This window comes from Periplaneta americana, chromosome 14 (genome assembly GCF_040183065.1).
Source record: "Periplaneta americana isolate PAMFEO1 chromosome 14, P.americana_PAMFEO1_priV1, whole genome shotgun sequence".
Lineage (NCBI taxonomy): Eukaryota > Metazoa > Arthropoda > Insecta > Blattodea > Blattidae > Periplaneta > Periplaneta americana.
The window spans coordinates 124,320,818-124,347,663 of record NC_091130.1 but is presented as its reverse complement, the minus strand read 5'-3'; the positions used below and the strand labels follow the sequence as shown (position 1 = coordinate 124,347,663).

The 26,846-nt window shown below is 34.4% G+C and overlaps 1 protein-coding gene across 1 annotated transcript in view; it reads right to left on the bottom strand.

Annotated features, from left to right (window-relative positions):
• LOC138713714 (dipeptidase 1-like) overlaps nucleotides 1–26,846 on the bottom strand; it is a 1,576,476-nt gene that overhangs the window by 1,305,220 nt on the left and 244,410 nt on the right. The window contains exon 2 of the mRNA XM_069846020.1: nucleotides 17,446–17,482. The gene's annotated coding sequence lies outside the window, so the exon portion shown is untranslated. The remainder of the gene's footprint in view (nucleotides 1–17,445; nucleotides 17,483–26,846) is intronic.

The window sequence follows — 26,846 nt, the reverse complement described above, 5'->3', positions numbered from 1 at the left end:
AATCGACAGAACATAAAAACTGAATGGAGTACTATGGTTTTCATGAAACAAGTCTTTGAAAAACATGCATAAAACAAAGGAGACTTACCAGAGTAAAATAAGAAGAGGTCACGTGAAAACCGCAAAACAGGCAACTGACGTCATATTGCTCAACCTGACTGGATGGAAAACGATCAAGTGACATACCAGGATGCCCTTTCACTGGATGCTGCTGCAATTTAGTGGATTTTTTTGTTAACTAACTCACAATAGGAGGGTGGGCATATCGGGAACATGGCCATAACAGGAGTAGTAGTAGTAGTATTTATTCCATATTTAGAAACCCTATTTTACATATAGTATATTAGGGTTATATTTTAAACTAATCATAACAAATTGAAACTTACAGACTACCGTACAATAAATATACACTTGTAAGAGTGTAACATATATAAATTAATTAGATTAATGTCTTGAAATTACAGTCGAAAAACATAGAGAATTTAACATGAATAGCATGTTGCACTTATAGATAATATTATCACACTTAGCTAATATACACACATACATACATACATACATGCTTACTTACGTATGTAGAGACATAACATATAGATACATACGGTGAATAAACATTAATTTGATTGAAGGCTTGAAATTATAATCGAAATACGTAGAGAATTTAACATGAATAGACACGTTGAACTTGTAGATCATATTAAGACATTTCGCTAAAATATGTACATTTGTAGACATAATATAACAACATGCAGACATATATTTATAAATATACACATGCATACATACATACATACATACATACATACATACATACATACATACACTCACACACAGATACATATATATATACACACAGCAAGATGTACGTCAGTAACAGATAATTGGAAAGGATGAACAATATTAAATACCTTGGACATTCATTATCACTTACACATGACTATGATATACAAAATAAATTTACCAAATTTATAAAAACATAATGCATAATAAATACAATTTAAAACCATCATTTATTTAGAGTTATACACGAATCGCAGTTAAAAAAGAACTCTTGCCCGACAGTTTTAATCGCTGCCGAGATGGACTTCATGAGACACAAAATGGAACCACGAAAGAAATAATGATATCCTGAAAGAACTCAAAGTCGAATCAATATTACAATATGTTAATCATTTCAAAAGAATGGATAGAACACTCATACCGAAACAATTCTGCAGTACGCTCCTCGTGAAAGAAAATTTGTTGGTCGCCCTGCTAAGAGTTGGACTGACGTGAGACCTTAACAGACCATCTAGTCTAATACATGTTTTGGATTATCATGATGATAAAGATGAAATTATAACCTTGAATATATAAGATGTATGAATTTGACGAAACGTTTGTAGCAACAGTGCTTTTGAAAAACAGTGCATATTGGTTGCTCATAGGTTATTTTACAGTTTAGAGCATGGACAGTAAGGTATTGTCTTTGCATGTAAAATATAGGACATTCAAACAGTAGATGTTCAACCGACTGAATATCTCCACACGAGCACATCGATTCTTCTCCAGTCTTAACAGGAGCACCCACATTAATAATAATAATAATAATAATAATAATAATAATAATAATAATAATAACAACTACGGAAAACTAAAGGAAAATGCCTACTGAACCTGCAGACCTCTATGTGTCTATGCAACGGTGCCACATTGTTAATTTGCGGCATTTCCCGTCGGTTTGAACCTCACATCGCCTATTTGATTAACGCGCTTTAAACCTTTGTGCGGCCAGACTTGGAAAGCTCCCACGCAGTGCCATAGAGGTGGCTGGTGACTACACATGGCTACCACACAATAACCCTGTTTGGCTATCAGAATAGACGCCCCGATGCTGCAATGTATCTCTGAATATTGCATCTCTCTATCCAGAGGTGTGCGACAAAGTGACATTTCACAAATATACAGACTTTGCCGAAAAAAATTAACGATCAATCCATACCAAGGAGAGAAATGGAAGACACATTTGAAACCTTGACTTACAGTAAATAAAATATAATCGTGAATTTATTTAGGTTAGAAGTTTACAAATACAGAGCTTGTATTTATTTTTATATTTGAGCCGTTCAGACCAGAAGTGGTATACGTCAAAATTGGATAATGAGGTTTAAAGTAAAAATTCTGTAAAATATAGCGCAAAGTAGCAATTAATATTTAATTTATTTAAACTATTAGTAGTCAATGGACAGCACGAAGGACATATCAATTGCTACTTTGCGCTGTATTTTACAGAATTTTTACTTTAAACTTCACTACCCAATTTTGACTTACACCACTTCTGCTCTCAAAGGCTCATTTCCAGGCTAATTGAAGTTATTGCTCTAAAAGGTATCAGTTAGCAATTTTTTTAAAAACCACTCTTCCTTTTTTGTACTTGCTTAAAAGCCGGATCTGATCAGTAGAAAAAGGCCGCAGCCATAATTATAATTCCAGCGGAAAACACATAATGAGTACTTTGGTTGGTAGATGATGGGCCAATTATTGAGTATTTATTGTCTTCGTCATCTTTTGTAACTTCGTTTGTTCACATATATAAATAAATAAATAGATAGATAAATAGATAGATAAATACATAAATAGATAAATAAATGAATAAATGAATAAATAAATGAATAAATGAATGAATGAATAAATGAATGAATAAATGAATAAATAAATAAATACATAAATAAATAAAATAAAAAATAAATAAATAAATAAATAAATAAAATAAAAAATAAATAAATAAATAAAAATTAGTAAATATGAATAAATAAATAAATAATTAGTAAATATGAATAAATAAATAAATAAATAAATATATCAATAAATAATTAACTAAATAAATATATAAATAGATAAATGGATAAATAAATAAATAAATAACTAAATAAATATATAAATAGATAAATGGATAAATGAGTGAATAAATGAATAAAAAGATAAATTGTGCCGTTTTAGTTTCGGCACTCTGTGTTTCTTTCTTTCTTTTCTTTTTTTCTTCCTTATTTATGTCATTTTTCTTGTTGTTAGTTACCCTTACTTCTCATAGATGGCATTCTATTCCGCCATTTTAGGTCTCTTTCTTCCTTTTATAGATAGCTTGTTTTCTTTCCGCCATTCATGGTCTCTTACTTCTCACGTATAAGGAGCGAATTTAAGTTATCACGTGACATGGGCTTTAGATTTTCTTTGGCCCTATTCACATTAATTATTAATTAGCGTCGGTTCTCCTGACAGGGACGCTTGACGCGGTCGCAGTCTGGGGTTGAAGCTTGAAGAGAATGGTTGTGTGACAGCCATGGAGAGCTGGTGGGTTTTGTTTAGCGGCTATCTGTGATGGGATCACGGATAACCCAGTTCGGGCGGAGACGTGTACTGCTGTAGTCGGGACTCGATCGGGGACAGTGTCTTACTACATGTAGAACCGTGGCCGAGCTGTGGTGTGGTGTGCTGTGTGATGACTGATGACGGAGGCACGAGAGTTGAAGAGAGACCATTGTTGTTTGGTTTCGAGACTGGCCTACCAGGGATCATAACAGGTTTTTCTACATCAGTAATTGTATGTTTCTCTTGATTAGTAGAAGTATTTGATTTCATACAGAGTATTAGGTAATTCAAGAATAAGCTGGCATTCGTCAAGTGTATATTTTACATTGGTTGTGTTTGGTTTCGTATTAGTGCTTTATGCCACATCCGACAAGTTTGTACTTGTCTAGCAAGTTACTAATACTTATAATCTGTGGGTATAGATGGTGTTACTATTGTGTGTAATGGTGAATGCCAGTTAAGTGACGGTTAGTGGCAAGCCAGTTTCGATGCATTGGTGGAGATATAGGTGGCTGCATTTCTACTGCATCCATTTTGTTCATTTTCAAATTACCGGAAGTGCTAATTAATAAATATAAACGGATAGTTGATTATTTATGCTGAGTGTTTCTTTTGTACCACCTCACCCATGAGACAATCGACCCTATCATACGTCTGACGGCAGGGTAAAACTTAATCGTTTAAGTATTATTTACTTATTATTTATACCAATTATTCAAAGTAAACAGAGGCCCACTGTTGCAATATAAATAAATAAATAAATAAATAAATAAACTAATGAAGAAATGAATGAAAAGGTGAATGAATAAATGAATAAATAAATAAATAGATAGATAAATAAATAGATATATAGATAAATAAATAAATAGATAAATAAATATACAAATAAATAAATAAATAAATAGCAGATGAGTCATTTAGGACATAATTAAACTGGTAATGACACGACTCAATTGCCTAGTTAACAAACATTAGAAATTAAATAACTGCGTCCATTACTCATTCGAAATTTCGTTATTCACATCTACATCGGTTTCATTCCTCCTGTTGTTAAATACTTTTTACAATTTTCACATTTCTCAAGACTATTTGTTCAATTCTCCATTAGCTTACTCCGTAGAGTAGTTTTTGACTGACCCATTAAACTACTAAATTACTCACTTTGTAATATCCTGATCTCATGCTTAACTGGGGGAGATATGACCACAGAAATTCTTGTAACAAAGACAATAGAGCATGTTTAGCCTGGCTAAGATTGGGGGCATGGAAGGGTAATAAAATTGTCAACGAAGAAGGAGAGCGCCTTTGTCCACTGTGCGAAGAAAGGGACTCCTGGAGACATATTTTATTGCAGTGTGTCGAATCGGAACATATCCGGAGAAAATATCTACCATTCTCGATGCTAAGTCAGAATAGGTGTTTGCTTGCATGTCTTGACCTCATGGGGAATAAAGAATGGGAACAAAAGACTAGATTGTTCCTCTTGAAGGCGAGAAAGATTAGAACTTCAGCAGTTGAAGTTTATGTTGCGAACTGATGAAGGGATAATGGTAACTGCTCAATTATACACTTTTATGCAGGTTTTAGGTTAGCATATACTATAATGTGTTTTGTTTGTGACATTTTCATTTTAATCTGTGTGATCTTTTGGAAAGTGGTTGGATCTAATCATAGGTGAGAGGGGTGAAACCTACAAAGTAGGACTTGTTTTACACAGCACGTACGGTCAGAAGACCAGTCCATTGCATTTAAGGGAAAATTTTGATATTATAGTACTTCTGTATGTTTAATATTTCTCAATAAATCCATCTATCTATCTTGTATATCCTACTTACTTACTTTCTGCTTTTAAGGAACCCGGAGGTTCATTGCCGCCCTCACATAAGCACGCCATTGGTCCCTATCCTGAGGAAGATTAATCCATTCTCTATCATCATATCCCACCTCCCTCAAATCCATTTTAATATTATCTTCCCATCTACGTCTCGGCCTCCCTAAAGGTCTTTTTCCCTCCGGCCTCCCAACTAACACTTTATATGCATTTCTGGATTCGCCCATACGTGCTACATGCCCTGCCCATCTCAAACGTTTGGATTTAATGTTCCTAATTATGTCAGATGAAGAATACAATGCGTGCAGTTATCTACTATATCCTATTGTGGAAAATTATGACAAATTTATTATTTTTTTTTGATTCAGTGACCTTACAGACACGCCTATGCAGTAAATCACTAGCATTTCCTCACTGTACAGCAAACTATTTTTGAGCTTTTATACTGGAGTGTATTTAGTATTGATACTTGGGATTCTTGCTGAGCTGTGAATCTTTGTTCACAAAGTGACGCATGATATAACCATTTATCATACGGTAGTAGGGCGTGCCGTGCCATCAGCAGCAGCGAAAACCTTTTTATACCAGCACCTCAGTCAATCCACTCGTGTATCGGATTAAAAATGTGAACAGAGTAGGTTGAAGGTAGAAGGAGTTGAAGTCGAAAAAAAATTACTGCGGCTACTCCACACACAAAGAAACAACGGAGTGGAACTGTGCGATAGGTGGAGAGGGAGAGAAATTATATGAGAAAAAACACTGGGAACGAAAAACAGGGCTACAGAAGTAACTTGCTATCTGTGGAAACTACATATGCGGAGTAATAAAAGAAGGAAATTACATTTTCTCTGTCTGTGTGTGTGTGTTCTCGCATTTTGTGAAAGTCACCCTGAAACTAGACACGAATGAGTTATATACGTTGTCCATGGAAACACAAAACCTAGGGTTTTTATTGATTCAGTCAGAAATATCTTCGGTGAAATTACTCGAACTTCTATATCTATAATTATAACTGGTATTGGAAATTACGAGAAAACGGCTGAAAGGATTGTAAAGAATGACTCCTCTTTTTGAAGCTTGGAACCCAAAGATTTTCAGAAAAATAATAGTTTTCAGTGAAATGTCAATTTTCCTACATAATTTTCCTATTTTCCAAAATCCATCTGACGTCAGTTTTGAGAACTAATGGCTTTCCAGAATAAAACAAAACACACAGACTAAAATAAGCGATGTTACACGAAGACCATGACCTACAGAATTGTCGACATATTTAGAGCAAATCACTGAAAATTCTGTGACATCACAATAACAGCAATATGTCGATCTTCATTTGTGTAATTTTTTATAAAGTCTCTATAATTGGTTATTAAAAACCTTCAAGACTTACTAAATAGTACACTATGCAACGAGCCTATAATGATAGTAATTAAGAAGCGAGTTTCATAATTTTCATACGAGCTTCTTAATTACTATTATAGGCGAGTTTCATACTACTTTTTATGCTCGACCATATTTCTAACGTGAAATTATTCACATGTATATATTTTATTTGTATCTGACAAGATCGGAAGTGACCTTGTTCTAGGTCGTGAATTGTGAGATGTGCGCAGACGCGAAAGCATTGATTTTTTCCGAGGAACAATAATGTCATTGACCTTGATGTAATCCCGTTAAACTTGGTATAACCTTGATTATTGAATTCGACATTAAAAAACGAGATGACAAATTGAATTTATTTGAATATTATTTACAATTAACGCTAATTATTATAGTAACAGAATATAACCTTCTGCGACAATATTGGATTTCCAGCCTCCGTGACTTTCGCTAATTTTCTTTCGATTGCATATCCGAGAATAATCGATACTTGCGGTTTTATAACGGTACAAAACTGATTTGTCATTGGCTGAACACCTGTAAGCTGAGTTGTCATTGGCTGAAAACACCTGTTCTTTAATAAGTAGGTGTACTTCAATGACATGCATTAAAGGACTGCTACCAGGTGTATAATTACTACATTTCGGCATGGTCAAGCATAAAATAATTTACAGATCTGATTCTGTGGTGTGTAATTTTCTGAGTACAGCTATGTATTGGATATTAAAAACTACGAAATTTGAGGTGGTTTGAAGACATGATCACCATTAAAATTGAAATATTATTGTAGTTAATGCCATGATACAAGTATTTGTCATTAATATACATATTTAATTATATAGCCTATTTATAATATAAAACTCAAACCTTTTGGGGTTATATAAATAGACATAGAGAATATCATAAATTAGATCTGCATTTCTATAATTTACTGAGTGACGGCTTTATAATATATACAGTATATGTTCCTGAAAACTACAAAACTTACATAAGTTAAAATTATTGTTATTAAAAATGAAATATTTTTATAGTTATTTATCAAGTGGTGTGGGTATTTTTCATATATTTAATGGCGGTATGGTGTGGATATTTATATGCGTGATTCTCTCCAGTATTGTCTGCAGAGAGCGCAAAAATTACAGTTCCTAAGAAAAGAACAAAAGTATTACTTACTGATAAAATAAGAGCCCTACAAGATTTTGTAGTTCCTGATCGTATCAGCAAGATTTCTTAGCAGGACAAAATTATTCTACTCTCTATATTTCAAGGTAGTTCACGAAACATGCAGCAGCTATACCAAGCTGCTATGTCTATTGTTCGAAGGCATTGCAAATATGACTGACATTTTCTTAACTCTCGCCTACAAATCACAATGACCTGAAATAGCTACTACTGCTTTATTCCCACATGAAAAATCCACTGATCGACCTGACACTGTTACTTGTGCTTTCACTTTTAAACTCAAAAACTGAAGGTGGATAGGTTAAGAAAAATTATTTGGCACAAAAAGCCATTCTAAGAGAGTATGTTTCATTACTGAGGTAGCAAATAACTTTTAAAATGACTGGTAGGCCTATCTTCATTGAAAATAAATCAGAAAAATTTTTATTTGAACTTGTAATGAACTTAGTTTGCAGCATTTGCTGCACAAGCCACTAGTCTATTATATATAATTTCAACTGGTAATGGAAATTACGAGAAAACGGCTGAACGGATCTCAATGAATGACCCATCATTTTGAAGCTTGGCATCCGAGGATTTTCAGAAAAATAGTAACTTACAGTTAAGCGTTCTTTTTCTTACATAATTTTCCTATTTTCCAAAATCCATCTTTCGTCAGATTTGAGAACTAATTCCATTTCAGTATAAAACAAAACAGACACTACAATAAACAACAATATATTTCACGAAGGCTATGACCTGCAGGATTGCTGACACATTTAGAGTTAATATTCAATTGGTTACTAAAAACTTCAAGACTTACTAAAATAATTTACAGGTCTAATTCTGAGGTGTGTAATTTTCTGAGTACACCTGTGTATTATATATTAAAATCTACAACACTTGAGGTGGCTTGCTGACATGATTACTATTAGAAATGAAATAATATTGCAGTTAATGTCATGATGTGACTATTTTTCATTAATTATACATATTAATGTTATATTGATGATATAAAAGTGAAATTTTTGGGGTTATATAAGTAGATGTAGAGAATATCTTAAATTAGAACTATATTTCTATAATTTACTGAGTGGCTGCTATTATATTATATAACTACAAAACCTACGAAAGATAATAATATTGTTATTAAAAATCAAATATTTTTATAGTTATTAATCATATGGGATTGGGTCTTTTTCATATACTTAATGGTGATGTGGTGAAGATATTAATATGCGCCATTCTCTTCAGTTTTGGCTCGAGAGAGCAAAAAAATTACATTTCCTAAGGGAAGACCAAAACGTATTACTTACGGTACTGATAAAATAAGAGGCCTACAAAATTTTTTTGTCTCCCGATCACTTCAGCAAGATGTCTTAGCAGGATAAAATGATTTTACCCTCTACATTTCAAGCTCTACATCCAGCAGCTGTGCCAAGATTCTATATCTATTGTTCGAAAGCATAGGAAACCTGACTTTTTTTTAACTTTCACGTACAATCCACAACGACCTGAAATAGCTATTGCTTTACTCCCACATAAAAAACCCACTGACCGTCCTGACATTGTTACTTGAGTTTTCGCGTTGAAACTCAAAAACTGAAGGTGGATAGTAGCAAGAAAAAGTATTTGGCATAAAAAAAACATTCAGAGGGAATACGTTTCATTATTATGGAAACAAATAACTTTCAAATTGTCTGGTATTCTTCACTGAAAATAAATCTGAAACATTTTTATTTGAACGTCTAATGAATTTAGTTTGCAACATTCGCTGCACAAGCCACTAGTATAATTATATTTTAAGTTTGTTTTCTTCTAAAACAACGCCAATCTTTTTCTAAAAGTTTAGGTTATTATGAATGTCACTTGAAAGCTCTCACAGTCCGTAGACCGGTTAATAAAAAAATAGAACATTCCTTGACTGAACGCGTTTCTTGATTACACTCTTGAATTATTTAACGTTTTCATTTTTATACGAAAATTTAAGACGTCAGTGCACGTTAAGTATAAATTATCACACTTATATAGGGTGTTTTAAAATTACAAACTTAAATTTATCTGTCAGGCAAATGATCCTTCGAAAATTCCACATCCAAATGCATTTAATTCATTAAAGACGTAAAATCAACTCACGGTATCGTAGAAGGTCATGAGTCTGCTACATCAAAGAGGTTAAGATAAACATGCCCAGTCTACTATCCCGGGAAAATTCAGCTGGTAAGTTTGCTGCTTTCGTAACCAACCCCTCCCTTCTTACTTGCTTTCATTTATAGTCCGGATCAGCTTACTTAATACCCTAAGGGTGAAACATAACCATTTTTCTCCACATTACAACATAAGCTGGTGGATTATGGTGATTATCTAGTTTGCGGTTGAATTTTCTTTTGCCAACTTCGTTTCGAATTCCGGTACTGAGAAATACTACAAATGGTAGTAATTTTATAACTGTTATATTGGCAGCATTGACAGAAGGTGTAGCTAGTTTAAATTCTGAAAATTCAAATTGTTCTAGATTTCTGAGCCCATTACTGGAAGCTAGTGAAATTTGAACATAATAATTATTATTAATATTAGTATTACTATTAATACATAATAGTTATTGTATGTGTTGAGTTGTGTTGTGGTTACAATTTCAAGATTAGAGTCAGGTAGGCTAAGTGTAAATAAATATAACATTTCGTGTAATACTGTACATGCCCTTGATTATTCAATACGAATACCACTTCACATATTAATTATTTTTTTTTCGTGTTTAGACTTTTGATACAATAATGGAGTAAATATTCTAAAGCATGTTACATTTCAAAGTGGCATTAGTTTTCGGAATTCATACTAATCATTTCACGTGATCAAACAAAATACATTTTCAGGTTAGGTCTCGTTAATCGTAAACTGTCTAATCAAAGCAATGAATTTCATGTTGTCAGATAAAATACATTTTAATATTAGATCATACACTAATCTACTAACATAATATGTGAGAACTTCAGAAGAAAAATATACTCTTTAACAAATTATTCAATCTTTTAGGAAACACCTCCCCAACATAAAGATGAGATATTGTGGTTAAATATTCTAAAGCATATTTCATTTCAAAGTGGCATTAGTTTTCGGAATTCATACTAATCATTTCACGTGATCAAACAAAATACATTTTTAGATTAGGTCTCATGAATCGTAAAGTGTTTAATCAAAGCAATGAATTTCATGTTCTCAGATAAAATACATTTTAATATTAGATCATACACTAATCTACTAACATAATATGCGACAGATCCAGAAGAAAAATATACTCTTTCACAAATTACTGAATCTTTTAGAAAACACCTCCCAAACAAAAAGATAAGATGTGGTAATTAAGCAAGACATCGTTTTTAATACTATATTATTATTATTATTATTATTATTATTATTATTATTATTATTATTATTATTATTATTATTATTATTATTATAAAACTACGCGGCCAAGACGGGAACCGTTTTGTTTGGTGGCGCTGCGATTCGATTCAAAATACAGGCCGTGTTGTAAAGTCCGCATCAGCTGCAAAATGAAGCCCATGATGAACTGCGCTCTTGTTTTATTATTATTAACACGCTTTATATGTTATGTGTTCGTATATATAATGAACTTTATTGTTTAGTTTTATTTTACCATATGCTTACACACATAGGAATCTATTCAGAAAACACACAACAACATCGGTGTTCGTAAAGGAGGGAACATGAATCGAAAGTAGCGTAAACTAAAGTACTGTAGGTAGCCTACTGTATTTTATACAATATTTCATTTGATACACATTTATTACTTTAGCATTTTAAAGTGGCCGAAATCCGGACATCATATATGAGGAAAGCACCCGTCATAAAACCACCAATGGGCTACTATAAACCGTTGACCTGCACTGCTATTTGTATAAACTCCTGACACGTTTACGTCTTGCCAACATTTGTGGACAGAGTAATGGATATGGAACCATATTTCGTCCAGGTAAATAACGGGCTACTATATCAGAGCGTTCTATTAGATATTTCCTTTTATCTTCACATTTTTAAAATGCAAACCCCATGGGTAGTATGAGTTTTCGTAAAGTTTCCTTGCACCCTTTAAAACCTATCTCTCTCTTACAAAATTTATGCAACTTTCCTAATGTTGGAAGCTCTTTGTAGAGACTATAATATTTATGAACTTCTCTTCTTCTTATGATACATTTGTCCATGTCGTCTAATTCACCCTTGTTTGCAGTAGGTCGTCTAACTTTGTTTGGTGTCGATATTTCTATACCCTTGTCCTCACATTCTTTACCTTCCTTTCTAATCTACTAATTGTTTCCTTATTTAACTTCACAATAGCTGCAGCACTCTTTGTTGTCTTCGATAGAGGTAGGAATAAACCAGTTGTCTTTTCTTCATCGCAAAACTTTATGGCATTATAAATAATGCTCCGCGCTTGGCTACGAAACATACGTCTTCCTACACGCGGCATTACGACCAGATTGAAACGCTAGGCATTGGAAGTGACGACACTCCAGCAGTAAACATACGCAGCGAGCACGTAGTTCCTCATTCTGCAACGACGGGTCCCGCCTTGGTCGCGTAGTACATGGTATTGTGTGATATTATCCTCTTTTGGTGATATCTAGTATTAGCTGGCAACACTGAAGAGACGACCAAATTAGTCTTTTATTACTCTTACGTGATCCTCAGTATACTATCGGCTGTCGAAAATGTTCATTTCGTTTACCCATGAAGCATCTTTCGTATCCCTGCTATCCTCCTTGGCTTATTCTTGGGACTAAATCCGTCAGTCTGTTACAGAAGCCCCGTTACACCTAATTTCCAATGCGCATTCACGGAAGGCCTTCGGAGGCGACAATTTCGTCTTGAATTGACTCTTCCTCGTTTCGTGCTTTATTTCTCAAACTAGCGCCATTTTTTCACCTTTTGTTAGTAACTATTATTACTCCCATGTCTTTTCCTTGCCCAACTTTATCTGTACGAGTCGTAAAGAAGAGCTCCGGTGACGCACACGGCCGTTAAATGTCTTTATAGTTCTTTCGCATTCTAAGGTTTGTCTAACAGACTGAAATTTAGGGTCTAGAACTTCGACCATGTTGCTCAGAGCACTACTGATAGGCCTCTTCTTTTCAACTCGTATTACTGAAGAATACATTTTAGGAAAGTAAGGCCGTATGTCGCATATAGCCTAGTATTTAATTTTTAATTATTGTGATTTCCATGATGATGTCATGAGGTTAATATTTTTTAGTTCATTATTACTATGGCCGGGAGGAAAAAGGTCTAAACTCAATTCTTTGTGGAAATGAAATTTTTATATATTCTGAAAGCGGAAACAATTATCTACAATCTGGTAAAACGGTTAAAGTCAAATAAGATTCCTGACTGGATTTATAGAGCGTTACCAAATGTTCTAAGTACTTTTTGAATCGAGCACACACAGAATAAAGGACTTAAGAATATTTAATACTTTATTCCTTACAAACCATCACATAATTACTTTCCATGCTTGCCTATTAAAAAGGCCTAACTTATATTTTAGCTACTTTATCACATACTGATGCCCTTACCATTTAAAACTTTAAGCACCAAGGTAAACAGTTCTATAATTGTTTAAGACCCATTCTACATTCCTAATAATTTACATTACATATTTATTTTGACAAGAAAAAGGTCTTATGTTTAAATAGTCCCTTCTACTCAGTTAGGGTTCTAGTCTTAAAATGGCTTAAGTGCAGCAATTTTTGGAAATAATCAAGAAAATTGTTAAATGAGCAACATTACCTATTTTAGAAGAAATATAAACAAATAATATCCAGGAGAAACCTCTTAATTAAAAAAAATCTATAATCCACACCAATTTCAATCTTTCTACTGCTCTCCTTAAAAGTATAACATTTTTACCTAAGTCATTTCTCCTCCCGGCCACAGATTTGTAGATCTATTTCTACGGAGTGTTCTGAGAAAACGTTCCAATATTTAGGAGGAGATAGTATGAATTAAAACTAAAAAGAAGTCCTATAGACATGGTTCCTAAAATTAATACCTTCCGAAAAATAAGCATACGTTTACCATCTTCCACTGTCAGCTTTTGGCAAGAAGGAAATGACGAAACAGAATGCAACCATTTGTTCTAGAGATGAACAAAACTAACTGCCGTTCTCGCTCGCTGTGTTCGTTGCATTTGTCTTTCGAGTCTCGTCTCGTCATTCTCGTGCGCTTCGAGTCTCGCTCATCATTCTCGAAATAGCATTTAGTTGGCGTGGAAAGATTTCGTAACTTTGAATAACATACATCATTGATATAAATAACATTATAAATGTTTCAAGATACAGAAAGATAAAACAGGACAGTATCTTAGTTATCAAAATGTTCTGGTTCTGTTATATAATATTACCTATGGTGTTATGTATTATCAATTTCTGTATATCACAACTATGCCTTAAATTTAATTAACTTGTTTATTACACATATAGCTCAACTGATGAATGATCGTTTGCGTTTGTAAATTTAATAATCTGAATGGCTATGTATTGTATACTTTTAGTAGAGCCATCGATGTAGCTCAGTCGGCAGACTCGCTGGGCTGCTGATCAGGAGCTCGGGCTTGGGTTGGATCCCTCTTTGGTCTCATTGAATGGTTTCTTCCGAGGTTTTCCCCAACCGTGGGACTGAAGCCTAAGTCTATGGCGAGTCCTCGGCATCACCCCGTTTCATTTGATTACCCCACTTTGATTTGATTACCTGGTTGGGTTTTTCCGAGGTTTCCTCCAACCAGAAGGCAAATTCCGGGTAATCTTCTGGTGAATCATCGGACCTCAACTCATCTCACTACATCTCGCCAAAATATTGTAAAAAATTGCACAAAATTGTAGAAAATACTAAATAGTAAAACTATAAAAATTGTAATTGTTCCACATCTTAAAGCTTCATTGCTCATGTAAGATCTATGGAATAAAATAAATGAATGAATGAATGTCTAGAAACAGAAAAATAACATTTCAAATAAATTTGCATTTCTAAGAAAAATAAAACATAACGTTAATATCTTTTTACTTGATATTGCACACTTGATCTCAAACTTATGAGAAGAAAATTCTTAGCCTTTTAATAAGGGTCTAGTAATTAAATAAAGACTGGGGAACGGATTATTATACACTGAAAGGTAGAGACAATGTTTCAAATAGGCTACTTGATTGTTTATACATACATAACAGTTGCCAAAGTAGAGAAAAGTTGAGGTATAAACAACTGTGGCGATTCAAGGCTGCTTGACGTTCGGGATTTCTGGAGTGATCAATTTCGACGTCTCGCAAGCAGTCTTTACGTCAACGACACAACGTATAGAACATTGTCGTGCGGGTTTTCGGCTTTGCGGGCGCTGTTAGTCATGCTTTCTCGATTGTTATTCATCTCTAGTAACTACGTGTTTTGTTTCTTTCCCAAGAGCCTACAGTAGAACATATGCTGCTCTCATCAGAGAATATTGTGTTGTATGTATTTCAACATGCATTTCGCGGTGTGTTTTTCATCAATATCTCAGTAAGTTGTAGGCCTATTTGGCACTTAGCACATTTAGAATATTAGGCCCTCTTACTGCAGTGTGGAATCAGTTTACGTTTAATACAATTACGAACTCTAACGTAGTGTTGTCTGCTTAATTATCCTTTTGATACAAACACAAACAAAGTTATGTTGTGTAATACGTAGTGACAAACGGCTGAATTCTGTTTCCTCATTTGTTTTTGCCCAAGAGTTCACAATGGAAAATATGCTCCTCCTATAGTGACGATAATCCTTTGCTAATTTCTTAGAAAATATTAATTTTAGGATGCTTGTTTACATGATATATATGTCTTGTTTTGATGCGTACTACATCCTCTCTAAATATTGAAACCTTTTACAGAGCACCATGTATATTTCATTTATTTATATAATCCAGCGTTTCTCAAACTTTTTTTGACTTGGGGACCACTTTTTTAAGTCAGAACATTTCCGCGGACCACATTGTTCCCGTTCCCTGCGAAAGCAAATTTATCATTTTTGTAGCATATTTTAATATCAGTATGCTTCTATTTTAAAAGAGAATTAATTAATTAAAATTAATTTAATTGATTTAATTTTATATTAGTATTAACTAATTAAGTTAATGTTGATAGAAAAAAATCATATTCTTTTTTAATAAAACAAGGCTATTAGAGTTTTGATAATCTTTAACTTATAAACTAAACAAAATAAATAAATGTTGGTACATACACTCACATTAATGAGATGGATAAGCCTGCCGATTGTTGCACAGTTGTGCTGGTAAGCTTACGTCGGAGATCGTCACATACATCGAGTCGATTTCGGTAGTTTGTTATTATTAGAGTTAGTGATGAAAACCCTTTCTCACATAGATACGTGAAAGCAAACTGAATTACAATCTGCAAAGCACCATTGTACAGTTCACTATATTATCTTTTCACTTGTGATGAGGTCCAGAAATTAACCATACCTTCTGCTTGGAATTTCATTTTAAGTCCAGTGTCATTCGAGAGTTCACTTAACTATTTTATTTCATTTTATGAAAGTTTGTTATCGTAATGAAAGGGATCACGAACCCAGGAAAATTCGTCATATTTACTTGGAAAATAAGTTTCAAATTGTGACGTCGTAGTTTCGAAATGCGAATATATGTCATTCCATAATTCTTTTCCAATAGCCAAATAATTTTCAACTAAAAAGGCTCTAGGGTTGGAATTAGTGAAAAAATCCTCTGTTTTACGGAAATGACCCACAAAACATTTTATTTTCTCATGCGCATTGAGAACAGTCAAAGAATTACCTTGTAGAGAGAGATTTAGCTCATTTAGTTTTGAGAATACGTCTGAAAGATATGGCAATGCAATTAGCACATATCATCAGCTGATGTGCAGGGAAAAGATGGTGAGAAACACCACGTTCATAGTGCTTTAAATTCCTCTTTTGTTACTGACAGTAGAGTGGGAAGTCGGTAAACAAGTAGGGTAATAAATTTAATAAAATGTCAGTACTGTGAGAAAAAGTGAAACGTGAATGCCGTGTGTCATTTCCAAATTCTGAGATTTTTATCTTTTTTAAGGACCACAAGGGCAGACTTCGAGGACCACAGGTGGTCCGCGGACCATAATTGGAGAAAAGCTGATATAATCGATTAGCCAGGGATCGGCATAAATGTCATCGTGATCACTAGCAATAGTGATGTTACAGGGGCAATCCTTTTGCTGATGACTATCAGCTGTGAATGGTCCGTCAGTGAGTGTATAATAACTTAAGAAAGTTATGAAGTCATTTTGGAATTAAAAACACATCTCATCATTAGATACAATAGAATTATTGGACAAAATGCAATATCGTCAACCAGTGAAAAATGTTATTCTTGTTTCTTACTGTGCAACATCATTCTCAGGTTATATTCAAGGATCATTACTTTGACAGGGAACATTTTCTAACAAATAGTAGATTGGTTAACACGCCAATTATTTTTCCTACAAATGAGGAAGAAGTAAAAACTTTGATAAAAGTTCTCTTGTTGTTTAATTTAAACTAAAATGTTCAAGTAGGTTCAGAATATTTCGTCTACAAGTCAAAATATGTGACAATGGAAATATCAATAAAATAAACTACATATTAATAAAACGGTGATTGAAATTAATGTTTTCTTAGACCGTATGTAGTAAACTAACCTTTTCCAATCTTCTGGACTGCATCAAAATGTAGACTCTGAAACAAAAACAAATATGAAGTTAATATATCTTACGAGTAATCTATGTTTCTATAAAAGCAGCACAATACAAAGTTTTGAACATAAATATAAATGAAGGTATTTGAAATATCTGAAAGTTTATAATTAATAGATTAAAACATAAAGCAATAACTGGAGAGTTCTTTAGAGAGAGAGAGAGAGAGTGAGTGAGAGAGAACTAAAAGATAATGTCAAATAATACTATATTGCACACCAAAATATGATGAAAAAGGAAACACCTTTAAACATAATGCTGAAATAAAATTGGAAAAGTCAGTACATTACTACGTCCTTCCTGATATGACGATGGTAATGATAATAATGATAATGGTGACGAGGTTGATGACAATGATGGGATGTGAATAGTATAGAAAACTTAAACTTTGAGGTGGAGTGTGCCCGAATGTAGTTTCCTTCGTTACAAATAAGTATAACATAAATAATACCGGTACCTGCTCAAAAATTAACTGTGGTTTCGCTGGTAAGAAGTCAATAAATTATATCACTGAGCTTCCGTTGTAAATTCGAATAATTATATAATGAGATATTTTTGGGTCTTTGCTCGCTCTCCTAGATGTATAAACAATCAACATTTGTAAGTAACATTTTAGCTTCTTATGTGGGATAACTATCTTGTACCCAAAATTAGATAGATAGATAGATAGATAGATAGATAGATAGATAGATAGATAGATAGATAGATAGATAGATAGATAGATAGATAGATAGATAGATAGATAGATAGATAGATAGATAGATAGATAGATAGATAGATAGATAGATAGATAGATAGATAGATAGATAGATAGATAGATAGATAGATAGATAGATAGATAGATAGATAGATAGATAGATAGATAGATAGATAGATAGATAGATAGATAGATAGATAGATAGATAGATAGATAGATAGATAGATAGATAGATAGATAGATAGATAGATAGATAGATAGATAGATAGATAGATAGATAGATAGATAGATAGATAGATAGATAGATAGATAGATAGATAGATAGATAGATAGATAGATAGATAGATAGATAGATAGATAGATAGATAGATAGATAGATAGATAGATAGATAGATAGATAGATAGATAGATAGATAGATAGATAGATAGATAGATAGATAGATAGATAGATAGATAGATAGATAGATAGATAGATAGATAGATAGATAGATAGATAGATAGATAGATAGATAGATAGATAGACAGACAGACAGACAGACAGACAGACAGACACAGACAGACAAAGTGCATTTATTGATGCATAATAAATTATACAAACTCACGTACAGAAGATCCTTCGCACGAGCCCCTACGGCCATTCGTGCTATAACTATGCACAGTTTGAATCTTCAAAGAAAACAAAAATAATACTACTAATAATAAAATAGTAAAATAACAGTTACTATGATTACTACCGTTATTATTAATTATCCCAATTTCAACTAATCTAACTTGAAACCAAATTTCACAAAAATAATAAAAATAAAATAAATATAAGATATGAAAAGAGAGAGAAAAAGAAGGACACAGTGAAACACACACATATATATATATATATATATATATATATATATATATATATATATAACAATTCAATTCCTTATTGAGACTGCACGAAATAATCCAACTAAAAATATAAGGGCAATACATAAAAAAACACACACACGCGATAAAATAAAAATATAAAAAAGACACAATAAATACAAAAAGAATATTAAGAATTTGAGCACGGGCCTGGAAGGGGTTGTCGGAGTATCATTAAGAGTGGGTGAATTAGATTTAGTGATTTTGGGTGCTTATAGGCCGCCTTCCGGTTCGGGGTATGCTAATCCGCATTTCTTTGAGGACCTGGAAGAGATCGTTTCCAGTTTAACAACCAAATTTCCAGGGGCGGAGCTCGTTGTTCTCGGGGACTTCAATTCAAGAACGGGCCGCGGGAACATTTCATTAGTAGGCGGGAATACGGAAGAGGACGACAAAAGGGGCCAAATAGAAATAGTAAAGATAAGATTCTGAATGGAGAGGGGAGGGATTTATTGGCATTTTGTGACGTCTTCAATCTAGAAATTATGAATGGAAAATATGGGAGGGATCTAGAAGGACAGCTGACTTTCATAGGAGCGAACGGAGGGAGTGTAATAGATTACATACTGTGTAGCATGAATTTAATCGACAGGATTGCCGACTTTTGGATGGGGGACAGGATTGAATCACAACACTCACCTGTGATTTTGCAGATTCATGCTCAGTCAAATAATACAAACAAGGAGGTGATAAGAGTTTGGGCGCATAACAGGGGCAGAAATGTATCCAAAACAAAATGCATGTTGCTATGTAGTTCGAAACACACATTTGTTTCCCCTGATATAAAGCCAAAGCGAGGATTCGAAAGCAGGATGTTTACATTTTAGTAACGCTATAAAAAATCCATGAATTTAGAATCACATTTTATGAGTGAATATATCACTGACAGAATTATTGCTGTTAAGGTAAACCAGCAGTAACAATCAACATCTCTTCCTTCCAGATACACTGAAAATCCAGTACATCTTCGCTGTGCTGGAACTCCTGGGAGTAGCCATCTTGTAATGCATTGAGAGTAAACATGTTGGTTGCTACAGTAACCATCGTACTCTGTCGTTTACTACCCGCTGCTTACACACTTACTGGGTGTTCAGTTCAAAATGTGTCTTGGCTCGCTGTATGCCGTCATGTGGCTAGTTGATGAGCCTAGAGAATTCAATCTTCCTACACTTCCGCAGCTCAGGTGTATAACCTAAGAGGCAGAGAAGATGGCTAGCAAGTACGGCGTTCATTCTGAAGAGTACGTACCGATACGTACGATAACGCCGGTAGTGGCAGGAATGTGAACTGTTTGGGGAGAGGGTTAAGACGATTACTTACGTATTTGTTGACATTAACTTCGACGGTCAACATGGACACGGAGCATTTGATTTGTGTTGTGGAATGTTACCGTACGCAACTGATGATAACAAATACCCTGCGTACGACTTGCCGGCGCAAAACACACTTCGAAAGAGGTTATGGTAGCACACAGACCGTACAGACCGCCATCTGTTGCTACGACGTTCAAGTTATACCGTACACGTTCTCAAGTTCAGATTGAAGAACGCCTTAAATAATAGGCAACTTCTATAACATATCAGCTGAAACTCGCTTCAAATCGGTGACCCAACAACAGTGACGTCATGACACACTTTGAAATGAACACCCAGTAGTTGCCATTTGCACTGCATAAACCTTGAAATTGTCAGTTTTCTCACTTCACTTACAACTCGATTCAACGTTATTGGCCCCTGTCCTTGGTTGTTTCGCTAGTGAGCGAGCTGTGTCTTGCGTCATAAGAAAGAAATTTAGTCACAAATGTGCATAGGTGGGTAAGAGGAAAAAGGAAGAATGAAAATAATATCTATGCTCGAAGCTGAGGGACACTCATGCCAAGAAAATACGTCATTATGACACTGTTTACTCAACAGACGTGGTGGTTGGTATTTTTTTTATAACGGGACGTGTGGAAGAATATTGTTTTAAGACTGAGTGTACCGTGATATGATAAGAAGGAAGCGTTAGCTGTTATGACTGTGCAGCCTGACCTGTGTGACCCAGCCCGCCAGTAGTGATGAGTAACTCGCTCTTAGTCTATGTACTTACATTTTGTATGCGCCAAAATCCCTGAATCAAGCTAGTAACTTCACTAGCGAATTTTTCCCAAGTTAACTTGTCGATTGCTCATTATTGCTCAATTGAGATTGTTAATTATGAATCGTTTAACATCACTGCGAACGTTCTATCGCTTCGAATTCTCGAGTTGTTACCTCAGCTGCCATTTGTGCAACTCCTCCCTCCCGCGTAGCCTATCGATAGAGGACGTCACCATATCCAACTCAAGGTCACGGATACACGAATCCTTTGCATGTCGATTGACGTTTAGTTCATAGTTTATAAATTAAGGCTCTACAAAACTGGCTTGAAAATTTGTTGATAGACTTTCTGAGATGGCACCGATCTTACTAGACGTAATCACGTCGTCCACACCTGTGGAGTAACGGTCAGCGCGTCTGGCCGGGAAACCAGGTGGCCCGAGTTCGAATCCCGGTCGGGGCAAGTTACCTGGTTGAGGTATTTTCCGGGGTTTTCCCCCAACCCAATACGAGCAAATGCTGGGTAACTTTCGGTGCTGGACCCTGACTCATTTCACCGGCATTATCACCTTCATTTCACTCAGACGCTAAATAACCTCAGCTGTTCATACAGCGTCGTAAAATAACCCAATAAAATAATAATCACGTCAAAAAAAATCTTTCAATTCAATATTTTCACGTTAACTTTCGCACAACATATTACCTATGTGAAACGTTGACAGAAAACCTATTTATTATTCGTACTACTATTTGTGAGACTTTGTGACGTCATGAAATGTATCACAGACGAAATGCATTGTACTAAATAAACAGACAAACAAAACAGAGTCTGAGATCCTTTCTATTTCCTCGGCTTTTGTATGTACGCTGTCTACATTACATCCTCTTCCAAGAAAGCAAAACTGTCTTTGACCTTTGATTTTGGGTCTCTTTGTAATTGTTCACTTCCTTTGATATAAACGAGAAGCTAGGTGAACTGTTTGTTTGTGGATGATAAAATGCGATCCGTCCTTGACTTCTATCTTCTTGTTTGAGTTTCCGTTTACATTCAAAGTCCCTTCTAGGCAAACGTTCATACGTTGGGATAAGCTTCAGCTATTCTCATGTAAACTCCGTCCCAGGGATGTCAAGCGAGAAGAGACTGACTTCATCGTAACCAACTTTGAATACTAATGTGACATATCATGTAAGCGATACGTTCGTTATTCATTTCACGACATTTATGTCAACCGTTGTGATTGGATTCGAAATTCGTTCGACTATACGTGGAAACTGAACAGTCATCAGAAGTGAGTTAAGAATTTTATAGGAATGAAATATACTTTTCTATACTGAAGAAGTTTTAGGATTTTGTAAGGTTGATAAGTAACTGAATTTCAGGTTTAAGGAGTTATGTACCCTGTACACCTTTCGCTCATATAAATTCAGTCCTCTTTACCTTCACATGAAACTGTAGGCCTACATCTACTGGGTGTTCAGTTCAAAGTGTGTCATGGCTCGCTGTATGCCGTCATGTGGCTAGTCGATGAGCCTAGAGAATTCAATCTTCCTACACTTCCGCAGAGGTGTATTACCTACGTGTTAGAGAAGTTGCCTAGCAAGTACGGCGTTCATTCAGAACAGTAGACTACATACCGATACGTACGGTAACGCCGGTAGTGGCAGGAATGTCAACTGTTTCGAAACATGTACTGAGGTGAGTTTTTTTCTTACTGTCGAGATATGGGGAGAGGGTTAAGACGATTACTTACGTATTTGTTGACATTAATTTCGAGTGTCAACATGGACGGGGAACATTTGATTTGTGTTGTGGAATGTTGTCATACGCAAACGATGATAACAAATACCCTGCGACGACTTGGCCGCGCAAAACATAGTTTGAAAGAGGTTATGGTAGCACACAGACCGTACAGACCGCCATCTGTTGCTACGACGTTCAAGTTATACCATACACGTTCTCAAGTTCAGATTGAAAGCCTTGAATAATAGGCAACTTCTCTCACATAAAAGCTGAAACTCGCTTCAAATCGCTGACTCATCAACAGTGACGTCATGACACACTTTGAAATGAACACCCAGTACTTGTATTAACGTAACATTCATCAACATTTGTCCCTGATCCTTCTACAATACCGGACACACTTCTCTTCATAATTTCCGTAAGTATGTACTTCATCTGTGTTTTCCTCCCTCTTCTTATTGCGATCTTTATATTACTGTACTTGATTTTGAAAATTCATCAATTCTCTAAATAAATTTTACTAACATAGTAAACCTTTCTACACATTATTTCAGAATACAAGACCTCACATAATATTTAGAACGTTACGTCCTCTTTATCTACAAATGAAGCTGTATATTTACTTCCTTCATGAATTTGTACCAGCACATCGTCTTAATATCCTGTAAATGCAGTCTTCATATCACTTCTGTTATACAGGGACATCATTTTATTTTTACTTGCATTTTTATTGTACCTGCATTACTGAATGTACTTCACTCTCACCCCTTCACTAATGTCCTTGCTCCCGTCAGACACACAAACTTACGGCCGCTGTTGCATTCGAAGTCTTCAAGCAGTGAAGTAAACACTGCAGTGTAAAGTGTGTTTCAGAAATATGGTTGCGTTTTCTATAGAAGAAAGAACCCATATAAATAATATCGTACTAAAAAATTATATTCAAGAAACGATAAATTTAATTTCAGAGAATATGCTTCAAAATGTTTTTAATAATATGCATAAAAGAATTGAAGCCTGCATTGCAATGAACGGCATCCATTTTCAGCAACTTGTTTAAAAATTCAGATTAGCTTTTTTTGAATTGAGGTGCTTAGAAGCAAAGGAATGCTAGTGACATTTGTAATAACATGAGTTAAGTGCATCCAGTGCAAGCAAAAGTATCTAAAATTTTAGTGGCAAAGGGATATTTTATTCGCATCACACATTAAAATTTAAATAAAAAATTTCTCCGATTTTACGTAAGCTTAAATATTTAAACCCCATTTTCTCAAAAGTAACTTAAGTGCACTTACAGGCCGTTACTTATGACCCCCTCAATTTAAATGCACTCTCTATATTGTATGCTAACATAAATAATTAATATGCTAAATAAAGTAGCCATTACATAACGAACATAGCCGCCTGAAAAGTTGAGTTTTTGAAAAAAAATTGTTACTACTCTACTGTATTTTGATAAATTCCTTAAAAGTGATGATCAAACTGAAAATCGTAATATCGTATTTCCCTACAACATAAATGGATACACTACTTTTCTCTCCTCCTATACCTAGTAAAATGATCTGTTTACATATTGCACTAGTAACATCAAACTCCTGTAATGGAAGGGGGCAACATGTTTCCGAATATAGCCAGGTTAATGTTAAAAATGTTGGTAAAAATAAAGTGATATCCCTGTACATATTTTAAACCATATGGATTTGGTCTTATTTTCACGTCTTGTATAATTTTATTCACACATTTTATCGACTAACCATATTTTAACAATTATATTTCTGTATAAGTAATATAGATTTTATTACTATTTCTTACCTATTCATATGCATCGTTACAAGCTATCAAATTATTCAATTATAATTATATATCACATTACAACCTATGTCGTTAACGGTGTTTGAGAATGAGGTGCTTAGGAAAATATTTGGGGCTAAGAGGGATGAAGTTAGAGGAGAATGGAGAGAGTTACACAACACAGAACTGCACGCATTGTATTCTTCACCTGACATAATTAGGAATATTAAATCCAGACGTTTGAGATGGGCAGAGCATGTAGCACGTATGGGCGAATCCAGAAATGCATATCATAAATGATCACCTTAGTGAATCACATAATATTAATATAGGTGTACCTCAGGGGACGATTTTAGGCCCTGTTTTGTTTTTAATATATCAACGATTAACTTAATATTGACATTGAGAAATATTCTGGTACTCTGTATTCTTATGCTGATGATACTGTGGTTATATTTAGCGGTTCGAGTTGGAATGAAACTTATCAAAATTCTAACAGTGGTATTAACATTATTAAAGAATACCTGGATGCTCACTTATTTTCTTTGAACGTTTCTAAAACAAAATTAATACCGTTTTCATTAATATCACATGGCCTTGAGCAACTAAAAATAAATAATAATAGAAGTATAATAATACATGATTGTAACCTACCTACTTGCTCATGTAATGCTTTGAGTATATCCTCACAAGTTAAATATTTAGGCATTATTATTGACCAACATTTAAAATGGGACAAGCATATCTCCTTCCTGTGTAACAGAGTGCGTAAAACAATCCACAAATTTTCCATTCTACGCTCTTATTTACCTGTTTATGTTCTGCGTACTGTGTACTTAGCTCTGTTTCAATCAAAATTCAGTATGGTATTTTAGGTTGGGGAGGAATGGCAAAATCGACTCTCCGTCCTTTAAATTTGCTCCAAAAAAGATTATCAACATTTATCTATATAAAACTTTTGATTACCGAACAAGATTAATTTTTCAGGAATTTGGTGTATCAAAACTAGAACAAATTTATAAACAAACAATGCTGATTTACTTCCATAAAAACCACAATAAATTGAAATTTGATCCTCACGAATACCATGAGACAAAACTACACTTTCTTTCTAAATACTCCCAAATGCCACACAACTGCTGAATTAAAACACAGCAGAAATTTTGGACCCAAAATATATAATGCATTAATTAGAGCTTACCCTGAGCTAAGTACACTTAAGAGACATAGATTTAAGAAACAAATCAGATTAATTATTTAATTGTTTAAGCTAATTTAGTTAAAAATTGATAGTCTAATAATTATGTACTTTTGTATTTTCTATTTGTACATAGACCCTATTATTACATGCTGTATTATTTTACCATTTATTAATGTTATTGTGCTCAATGAACTCTCTTAATTTTGTGATATATTTTGTATAACTGATCTGAACTGCGCCCGAGCACGAGCTTCTGCTCTTTCGGGCTGCAATACTTAATGTAGTTCAAGTGTAAAGTATTAAATAAATAAATAAAATAAAAAATAAATAAAATATAAAGTGTTACTTGAAGGCCGGAGGGTAAAAGACCTTTGCGAAGGCCAAGACGTATATGGGAAGATGATATTAAAATGGATATGAGGGAGATGAGATATGATGATAGAGAGTGGATTAATCTTGCACAGAATAGGGACCGATGGCGGGCTTATGTGAGGGCGGCAATGAACCTTCGGGTTCCTTAAAAGCCATTTGTAAGTAAGTAAGTAATGTTGGAATTGTAGAAGATTTAAATATTAATATTTGAGGAGCCGGGGATGGAACCCGGGTTCTTGGTTCTACGTACCAAGCGCTCTGACCACTGAGCTACGCCGAATTCAATCCACAGTACCGGACCGAACCTTCCTCCTTCAATGTTTCCCTTTGTTTCCAAGTTAGGCATATATGTTGACGTAAATGTACAATGTCAACTGCCATTATACTAGGAGCGCACTCAACTGAATGACTTGTTTGGCCGGGATTCCGCAGCTACGTGCACAGTAATCTGTACAAATATATGCACTGCAGCTATGAGAATATTATAGATTTATTAATTTGTCCTACCCAGAATAATATCTGTAATATTGACAATTAATGTTAGAGGAGAAAAATTCGCTCCGGCGC